Here is a 10,040-nt window from a genome sequence, read left to right on the forward strand (position 1 = left end):
ATGTTGCCAGATGTGCCCTGGGGACAAAATCACCTTGTTTTAGAACCACTGGAATAAGATCCGGAAGGGACAGTTTCAAAGAGAGAAGATCAGGTGCGCTTGGGGGGGGGGATGGGAAGGACTGGGATGGGGATAGAGCGTCTTCATTCATTACTGACTTCATGCGTTCATCTATTTCACTCATATTTGTTAAACACCTACTATGTGCCGGCAGGGATGCAGCAGGGAGGAAAACAAACAAAAATCCCTGCCTTCGTAGACTTGACATTCTTGCGGGAGAGATAGACAAGAAATAAATACGGCCTCAATGCATAAGATGGTGCTAATTGCTTGGAAGAAAAATTAAGCAGGAAAGGGGCTGGGGAAGGCTCAGGCCAAAGTGGGGACTTTACAGCCTCCGTATAATACTTTAATTTCTTAGAAGAAAAAATATTTCCATGTGTTGCCTGGTTTTAAATTCTTTACAGACTGGGTGGGCCTGGCTCCCCGGCGGCTGTGCCAGCCTTCAGGGGATCCCACTGCAGGGTCTGGGAGGCAGCTGACCAGCCCTTCCTTCCTTCCCCAAATCCTCCCAACTTCGGGCAATAAACCCGACGGATACCCTCAGCTGTCTAGATGACAGCTGTCAGGCGTCCGGCCTCATGGAGACCCCATGGTGCTATAAAAATAACACTAGTGGTTCTTGGGGCCCTGGACGTCTGGTCCCTGCTCCCCCCTGACTTCGTCTCCTACTTTCCCTCTGACTCACGAGGATCCAGCCATACTAACTTTTCTTCTGCTTCTTGACCAGTCAAGCTTGGCCCTGCCTCTGGGCCTTTGCACTTGCTGTTTCTTGTTGCCTAGACTGCCTTCCCCATCATCTCCCCTTGACCTGCTGGCTCTTGTTAACCAAGTCTTGGCTCCAAAATCACCTCTCCAGAGAGGCCTCCTCTGACCACCCCAGCCAAAGAAGGTCCTTTCTCCAAATCTCCTTCCGTGCCGCTCTTCCCAGGCACGCTGCCTTCTTTGAGCTTGTGACTTGATGACATAATTCTGTTTGATTATTTGCTGGATGGTTATTGGTGTTTCCCACTATCATGCCTGCCCCCTAAGAAAAGAATCTCATCGCTTGATCAGGTACATGAACAAGCGTCCGGCACATAGTAGATGTTCAATAAACGCTCATTGGCATGTGAGTGGATGGATGAATGAACAAATGAGAATCATCACAAGTGTGACGGCCACCTATCAAATGCTGAGCAAACCCATCTCCCTTGATGCCGGGCTCTTTTTCTCATGGTTTTGCCTTATTTCTTATTCTTAGCATTTTTCTTTAGATCAATTCCTTTATTCAAACAAACTTACAGAAGGGCATCTTGACAGTAACACCCTGTAGGGAGAATCAGCAAATACTTTGTCGAGATAGCAGAACACTGGCACAAAGAAGTTCCATAAAGACCCAACAGCATCATCAAGTGTTGGACATTTGCTGTTGCCGGTGCTAAGCCAGGAGCACTCTGTTGTTGTTTTTTAATGTTTATTAAAAAATTTTTTTGTTTATTTTATTTAAAAAATTTTTGTAAATGTTTATTTTATTTTTGAAAGAGAAAGAGAAGGCATGAGTGGGGGAGGGGCAGAGAGAGAGGGAGACACAGAATCCGAAACAGGTTCCAGGCTCTGTCAGCACAGAGCCCGATGCAGGGCTCAAACCCACAAACTGCGAGATCATGACCTGAGCCGAAGTCGATGCTTCACCGACTGAGCCCCCCAGGCGCCCCTGTTTTTGCTAAAAAGGAGACTGGCAAGTGTCGCAGTTCGAGACGAGGGGGCGGGCGGGGGCTCCAATCTGCGGCTCTCCCCTCGCCCCCATCAAAGAACTGACACAGGACGGGCACTCCTGCTGCACGACTCCCCGTCAGTAAAGTCAAGTCCGTGGACGGCTAGTCAGTCTTGTGATGGCTTCCGCACTTCAGGGAAGGCCGTGCTGTCAGACGATACTTTGTGAAAAAGGCTCCCCCTTTTACAGCGGAGGAAGCTGACCCCCACTGGGGCCGGCCACACAGCTGGCGGCAGGTAAAGCCAGGATTCGAACCACCCAGTTCACATCCCGAGTTCTCGCCCCATTCTATAGACAGCGTGACCTCTGACCTCAAGTGGACTATTTAATTTCTGACCTATGAGCCAGCAGGTCCCAGCCCCACTGCTGTGGGATGAAGGGCTGCCAGGAGTAACTGCGAGGTGGATAGAGCCCAGGATCTGGAGGTGGCCAGCCCTGCTGTGCACCTGGTTCTTTCCCTACGAGCTGCAGGGCCAAGGGCCAGGCCACTTCCCTCCGTGAGCCTCAGCTCTCCCGCCCTCCATGGGGCCATCATCAGTCCAGCCTTTAGGCTTCCTGGGGGTGTGACGGTCGGTTCTGGACTCTGGTGCCCAGTCAGTCAGTCAAACGTGGACACGCGGCTGCCGTGGAGGTGTTTTGTCATTAACATCTATAATCATTCACTGTACGTAGAGAAGATTATCCTGGATCATCTGGGTGGGCCTGGTCCAATCAGTTGAAAGACCTTCAGAGTAGGACTGAGGTTTCCGGAAGGAAGAAGAAATCTCATCTGTGGACAGGAGTATCTGTATCTGCCCCTGCGTGAATCTCCAGCCGGACCTTCCTGATGACCCGCCTGGCCTTGGACATGCCAACCAGACCCACCACCACATGAGCCAAGTCCTTAGAGTCAATCTCTTTCTCTCTCTCCCTCCCTCCTGGATCTGCTTCTTTGGCAGAACCTTGGCTGATTCAGGAAGGACAAATGAGATAATACTTGGAAGGTCTGGCACAGGGGCGCCTGGGTGGCTCAGTCAGCTAAGCGTCCAACATCGGCTTAGGTCATGATCTCATGGTGCGTGAGTTCGAGTCTCGCGTTGGAGCCTGGAGCCTGCTTCGGATTCGGTGTCTCCCTCTTCCTCTCTGCCACCCCCCCCCCCACACTCTGTGTCTCTCTCAAAAATAAACATTAAAAAAGAAAAAAAGAGGGGCGCCTGGGTGGCTCAGTCTAGGTTAAGCCTCCGGCTTCGGCTCAGGTCAGATCTCACGTTCGTGGGTTTGAGCCCCGCGGCAGGCTCTGTGCTGACCCCTAGCTCAGAGCCTGGAGCCTGCTTCCGGTTCTGTGTCTCCCTCTCTCTCTGACCCTCCCCCTCTCATGCTCTGTCTCTCTCAGTATCAAAAATAAATAAAAAACATTAAAAAAAGTTAAAAAAAAAAAGGTCTGGCATATAGTAAATGCTCCAGAAATACCACGCCATTATGGTTGCGTACTCTCCCTCCTTCCCTCTTGTGAAAGAGCAGATCTGCTGAGGCCACTCTGAGACCACAGATGTGGCTGACGAGACACTGACCGACCCGGGAGTGAGGGACATCGGCTCCCCCCGCCCCTCCCTGCCAGGGACCTCCTTTGAGCCTCCTGCCCTGTAGGGCAGCCCTCTCACCTCCCGCGGGCTGTGGTCCTGACTGTGCGGCACCTGGGGCACCAGAGACACGGCCCCAGTCCCGTTTACCCAGCGCGTCATAGGCACCGCGGCGCCGTGCTAGGCATTGTGGGGGTTATAACCCACATGGGGGCCTGGGCATCGCACGGCCATCTCTGAACTTGACGCACACAGACGTCTCCGACCGAGGACACTCCTCCCCCTGGAGACCCCCGGATGGGGGAGGCCAGCAGGGAGGGAGGTGGAGATGGCCCGGGTGACTCTGAGGTTGGGATCAAGATGTGACCCAGTAATTTACCTTTAAGGTCAGTGTTCTCAAGATAAACTCCGGACCACCCAGCCTCCCGCCCATTCAACAAAGCTTCACCGAGGGCCTAGTAGCTGCCCGCACTGTGCGCGTAAGGGACAGAATACGGACCGGACAGGCCTCTCTCGGCCCCGACCCTCCTCATCCCTGCTTCAACCCTCTCCTTCTGGGGAAATGCCTCTCCTGGGACATCGGGGACAAGGACATCCAGGGACGGGTGGGGATCTAGAGACAGCCCTCCACCCTGTGGTTCCCCTCCAGGGACTGAGGCCAGGGAGCCTGGGGCTGGGGCTGGGCTCCTGGAGCATCAAAAGGTGCTGGTGGCGAAAACATTTCTTCTGGGAGCTTTCCGGCGGGAGTGGGGAGAAGTAGGGGGGTGGGCGGAGGGGGGCAGGGAGAACTTGTATCACCAGATGGGGGAGGGGGAGTAGAGGCTGACAGAGACGGAGAAAAAGAGATGAGAGACAGAGCTGGTCAGAGATCGAAAGACTCAGGGGGTCAGCTGGGCAGAGAAATAGGGCTGGGGGGCGGAGAGGGGAGAGGCTGAGACAAGGAAGGAGAGGTGAACCTCCGTGGACGGAGAGGCAGTGCACTGGGTCCTGTCCCTCCTGGCCTCAGGCCTCCCAGGACCCCCCTGGACCTCAGGAAAACCCTTCACCCCAGCCTGTGCCCTGGTCCCTCCCAGACTGAGAGGCCACCGTCTCTTCTGGGCCTCCAGGACTTTGCCCGGGCTGTGCTCTCTGCCTGGAACCCCTCCCCTCCTCCCCCCTGCTCGGGCAGCTCAGACCCTGCCTTTCCCAGGAAGCCCACCCTCAATCCCTCCCCAGGGGCGGTGTCCCCCACCCCCACCCCAGGGCTCCCACAGCCTCTGGGCCTTCTTCCCTCCTCCCAACAGTGGCGTCTCAGTGTGGGGACTGTGTGGGTCCCTGTTTGTCCCCCCACTTGACCAGCAGCTCCAGATGACAGGCTCCTTGTCCATGTCGTCCCCTCCTGTGCCTCAGGGTCAGGCACTCGGTGGGTGGGAGAGAATGGAGGGGTGACTGGGATGGGGGTACTTTGGCTGAAGGGCTCAGGGCACACGTGCGTGAGAAAGAGGGGGAGAGATGGGGGAGAGGAGAGTCAGAGACAGAGACAGAGGAAACAGGTGCCGCTGCTTCGGCAGTCCAACTCTGTCTGGGAACTACAACATCAGCCCACGAAGGCAAGACCTGGTCTGTCTGGTTCAGGGCCTTGGCCTGGTATCGGGCTATGGTCAATATTCAATAAATTTTGGCCAAGTGTCAATGGATCAGTCCACTGTGGCTCAGACTTGGCTCTTAGGTCCTACACATAGTAACACTCAAGGACTAGCTACTTAGTGAATGAACGGACTCGGAGCTGGAGGGGCCACGAGAGTCCAGGGCCGTGAACTCGATCGTCCAGACACCACAGGACAAGAGTCATAAATGACCAAGTGGACTGGGCAGATCTTCTGATTTCTCCAGAGCAGCCATAAATACGGTTTTACGAGAAGTTTCCTAACTTTTAAGTGGTGACAACTCATTCAAAACATGTAAACACATCTGTGATCTGGACGTAGTTGCAGACTGTTGGTTTGAGACTCCCAAAAGGCCAACCGCTGCGGCTCAGATCTGGAGATGGAAGCCCAGAGAGGGCAAGCCACCCACCCAGGGTCACCGAGGACAGGAGCGGGAGGGAAAATGGCCATCTTTCTCTCCAGGCCTCAGCCCAGGTGCCCAGGCTCAGGGCACAGGCTGGCCTGCTTGGCCACAGTCCCAAGGGAGGCAGCCCTGCCTTCTCCACCCGGGCCTGGCCGCTCTGGGTTGAAAGGTGACTGCATTTCTGCCCACACACCTAGACCATCCGTGTCAGGCACTGAGAGCCAGAGAAAAATTCTAAGCAACAGGTTGGCCTAAGAAGCAAGATCTGGGGTGGGGGCTGGGCACACTCCTTCCTCGCTTCAGCAGAGCTGGGGAAGAGGGACAGATCCTGGTGCAATTCCTGCTTGGAGAAGTGGGCTCTGCTTCCGAAACTGGGACCCCGGCCCAGCACCACCTTACGGATCTGGTTGTGTGACACTCCCTCCAGCCCCAGCTCACCAGAGCTCATTTGACCCCTACGACCTCCCTGACTCCTCTCTCCATCTCCCCCACTCCTGCCCCAGTCACAACCGCTGTCCAGACATGCCCCCACTCCAGGGCCTTTGCACTTGCTGCCCCCCCCTCCACCTGGTATACTTTCCCCCACCATCCATATGGCTCATGTCCTCACCTCCTTCAGGCCTCTGTTAAATGTGACCTTCTCAGTGAGGCCCTCCCAACCTGTTCACCCTGTTTAAAATTACAAACCATCCCAACACCCCTGTCCCCCATCTGGCTTTAGTTTTCCCCACGGGGACTTCTCATTATCTAACATATTATATGTTACACTTGTTTGTTTGCATATTGGTTTCCTGTTGCAGCTGTAACAAATCATTACAACTTGGTAGCCTACAACACCGCAACACTCATTATCTCATAGTTGTGATCAGAAGCTCAAGCTGGGTCTCATTAGGCGAAACGCAAGGGGCAGGACTGAGCTCACTCTGGAGATTCAGAGAGGAAGTCTGTTTCTTCTCCTTTTCCGCTGCTACAAGTCACCTGCCTTCCTTAGCTCCATCCTCCACCTTCACGGCCCGCAGCGGCGAGTCTGGTCTCTCTTGTGCTGCGTCCCTCTGGCTCTCACCCTGCTGCCGCCCTCAGGCACTTAGAAGGACTTTATGATCCCACTGGGCTCACTGGCTAGTCCAGGATTGTCTCCTCAGCTCAAGGTCTGTTGATTGGCATCTTTCATCCCTTTGCCATGTAACGTAGGGCATCCTCAGCTTCCAGAGGTTAGGATGTGGACCTTGTGAGGTGGGGCTTCACATAACACACACGCACCCCCCACGTGAGCTCCAGGAACACACAGATCATTGTCTCCCTGGCCTACTACTACGCCCAGTGCCAGGTGCCTAGTAGGTGCTCAAGAAATATTTGGTGCCGGGATGGGTGGGTGGATTATACTGGGGTGGCTGAAGGAAAGGAAGCCATGAGGAGATTCAGATACCCCAAGAGTACCCTGAGCTGACTCCGGCAGAGACCTTGGCTCAGATGGACCCAATATGCCAAAGGTTAGTGAGCTCTGACTTAGCTTCCGGCCTCACTGCACCAGCCAGAGCGGCCTATGCTGTCATCCTGCACAGGATGGCCACGGGAGGTGTCACTCCCTTATCGCTGAGCTCTGCCCGTTCCAGGAAGGATCTGGGCTTCACGTCCCCGGACAGGGTGTGGGCTGTGTGAGAGCCCCAGGGAGAAGGCCTGAGGTCTAGACAGCTCAAAGAGGGGAGGGGGCCTGGCCTGGAGCCCACTCTCCAAGCGCCCCCTACAACCCTCACACTCTCTCCCAAGGCCCTGCTGGGCTGTGCATGCAGACAGGCACAGCCTGCCCATCTGGGGGCTGCGGCAGCAGGTCGGGTGGTGGGGGGCAGGGGGGAAGGAATGCATCAGGTTGGGGTGGGGAGGGGAGAATGCAGCGGGTCAGGGTGGTGGGGAGCGGGGGTGGGGTGAGGGGAGTGCATTAGTCACGGAGCAGCTGAAATCCTCTCCCTCCGGTCCCTGCCTGTCCTCCCGACTTCAGAGAGGACGGGCTCCGGCCCAGGTTTCCTCATGACTGAAAAATGTTCCGCCCCAAAGGACATGAGCAAATGGTTTGCTGGAAAGGAAGCAGAAATAAATGGCTTTTCGGCCATGGGCTGGGAGACTCAGCCACATACGGCCACACGCAGAGATCGAGCAAACAGAATGTTGAGTGAAAGAGGCAAGAAAGAGAAGGGGGTCTGCAAAGTAAAAGCGCGCACGCACAAAATACCACCACTTGTTTTACAGATACACCCAGGGACGTGCGTCAGCAGCCTGGGCGTCAAGAATGACGGGAAAAACCAAATAAACCAAATAGAATAAGATAAAAAAAAACCCACAGTGGAAATTCCTGACACAATCTAATAATGACAGGTCTGACTCCACAACTGAGAAGTGCTCTGCTTCACCCTCAGTTTAAAAAGAGAAGTTTAGGGGTGCCTGGGCGGCTCAGTTAATTGAGCAGCCGACTTCAGCTCAGGGCGTGATCTCACGGTTCGTGGGTTCAAGCCCCGCGTCAGGCTCTGTGTTGACAGCTCAGAGCCCGGAGCCTGTTTCAGATTCTGTGTCTCCCTCTCTCTCTCTGACCCTACCCCGCTCATACTCTGTGTCTCTCTCTCAAAAAATAAATAAATGTTAAAAAAAATTTTTTTAAAGAGAGGTTTAGGGGCCCCAGGTGGCTCGTTCGGTTAAATGTACAGACGAAGCCTGTCTGGGATTCTCTCTCTGCCCCTCCCCACCTCAAAATAAATTAAAAACATTTAAAAACTCCTTTAAAAATAATTAAAATAAGCAAAAAGAGAAGTTTAAACTACCCTAAGATACATGCTTTCATCTATTAGAGTAACAAAAAATCAAAAAGCTTGTAACACACAGTGTTGGCAAGCTTAGAGGGAAACGGGAACCCTCCTCGGTCTTGGTGGAAGAATAAACTGGCACAACCTCTGCAACGTGCGATTTGAGTCTACGGGCCTCCATGTACAATGCACAAATTTGTCATAAAAATCAGACTTCGGGGATTTTCCCCACAGATCTACTCACACACATGCGCACAAAGGCATTAAAGGAGAAAGACTGGAAATAGCAAACAGCTGGAAATAACCTAACGGTTAGACAGTGAGGGAATGACTAACGAAGATAAGGGCCAGACTCACCATGGGAGCCACACGGCTGTGAGAAGGGATGATGCCACCGCAGATGTGACAAATTAAGGTCAACAAGATATGCAGGGGCACCCTGGTGGCTCAGTCAGTTAAGCATCTGACTCTTGATTTCTGCTCAGGTCATGATCTCACAGTTTGTGGGACTGAGCCCCGAGTTGGGCTCTGCTCTGACAGCATGGAGCCTCCTGGAAATTTTCTGTCTCCTTCTCTCTCTGCCCTTCCCCTGCTCATGCATGCTCACTCTCACTCGCTGTCTCTCTCTCTCTCTCTCTCTCTCTCAAAATAAACTTTAAAAAACAAAACAAGGTATGTCATGTGAAAACAAGCAAGATGTAAGGTAGTGGGTACCTCATGCTTCTATTTGTGGGTAAAGAGCATCTGTGGCCGCGTGCATTTGCATGTGCACACTTTCTCTGGAGGAGCCCGCCAGCGACTGGGCACAGGGCTGCTGTGGGGGGAGGGCTGGGAAAGTTGGGGGGGAGGGTGGGGAAAAGACTTCATTTTCACCACACACCTTTTTGTGCCATTGAATATTTTACCATTTACATGTCTTACCAATGTTTTGAGCATACTTTTATTTTTTTAGTTTTTTAAAGTTTATTTATTTATTATGGGAGGGAGGGGCAGAGAAGGAGAGGGAAGGAGAGAATCCCAAGCAGGCTCCATGCTGTCAGTTCACAGCCCAACACAGAACTTGATCCCATGTGTGAGATCCATGAGCCGAAATTGGACGCTTAACCAACTGAGCCACCCAGGAGCCCCTGAGCATAAGTTTAAATTTTTTAAAAGTATTTATTTATTTTGAGAGAGGGACAGTGCACAAGTGGGGGAGGAACAGAGAAAGGAGGAGAGAGAGAATCCCAAGCAGGCTCCACAGTGTCAGCACAGAGCCTGACGTGGGGTTCAAACCCACGAACGGTGAGATCATGACCTGAGCCGAAATCAAGAGTTGGACACTTAACCAACTGAGCCACCCAGGCACCCCCGAGCATAATTTTAAAAAATAGAAAAGCAACGCTCATTTCTCCCCAGATTTAATGAAATGCAAATAATAGGAAACCAATTGTCTCTAACTTCTCCCCTGAATCAACTACTGTTAACAGCTTTCCAGATTCAATAAATGATCTTAAATGTTGACGTGCTTCTGTTTGATGTGTGTGACAGGCTGCCTGGCCCAGGATGAAACATAAAACCTTTTCCTGTTTAAGTCAGAACAAGCAAGAAGTCTGTTGTAGTGGCAAAGGTGAGTGAAGATGGGGGCTTGGACAGGCCCCATTTCACAGATGAGAAAACCAAGGCACAGAGAGGTAAAGCGACTTGCCTAAGGTCACACAGCTTGTGTGACATGGACACCACTCAGGGCACACCTCTGAGTAGAAAGGAGGTCCCTTGACCCTAGAGCCCCAAATCCAACCTTCCTCCCTCTCCCTGTCCTGGCCACCACAGCACAGGCAACTG

The sequence above is a fragment of the Suricata suricatta genome, chromosome 12, assembly GCF_006229205.1.
Source record: "Suricata suricatta isolate VVHF042 chromosome 12, meerkat_22Aug2017_6uvM2_HiC, whole genome shotgun sequence".
In the NCBI taxonomy this organism is placed as follows: domain Eukaryota; kingdom Metazoa; phylum Chordata; class Mammalia; order Carnivora; family Herpestidae; genus Suricata; species Suricata suricatta.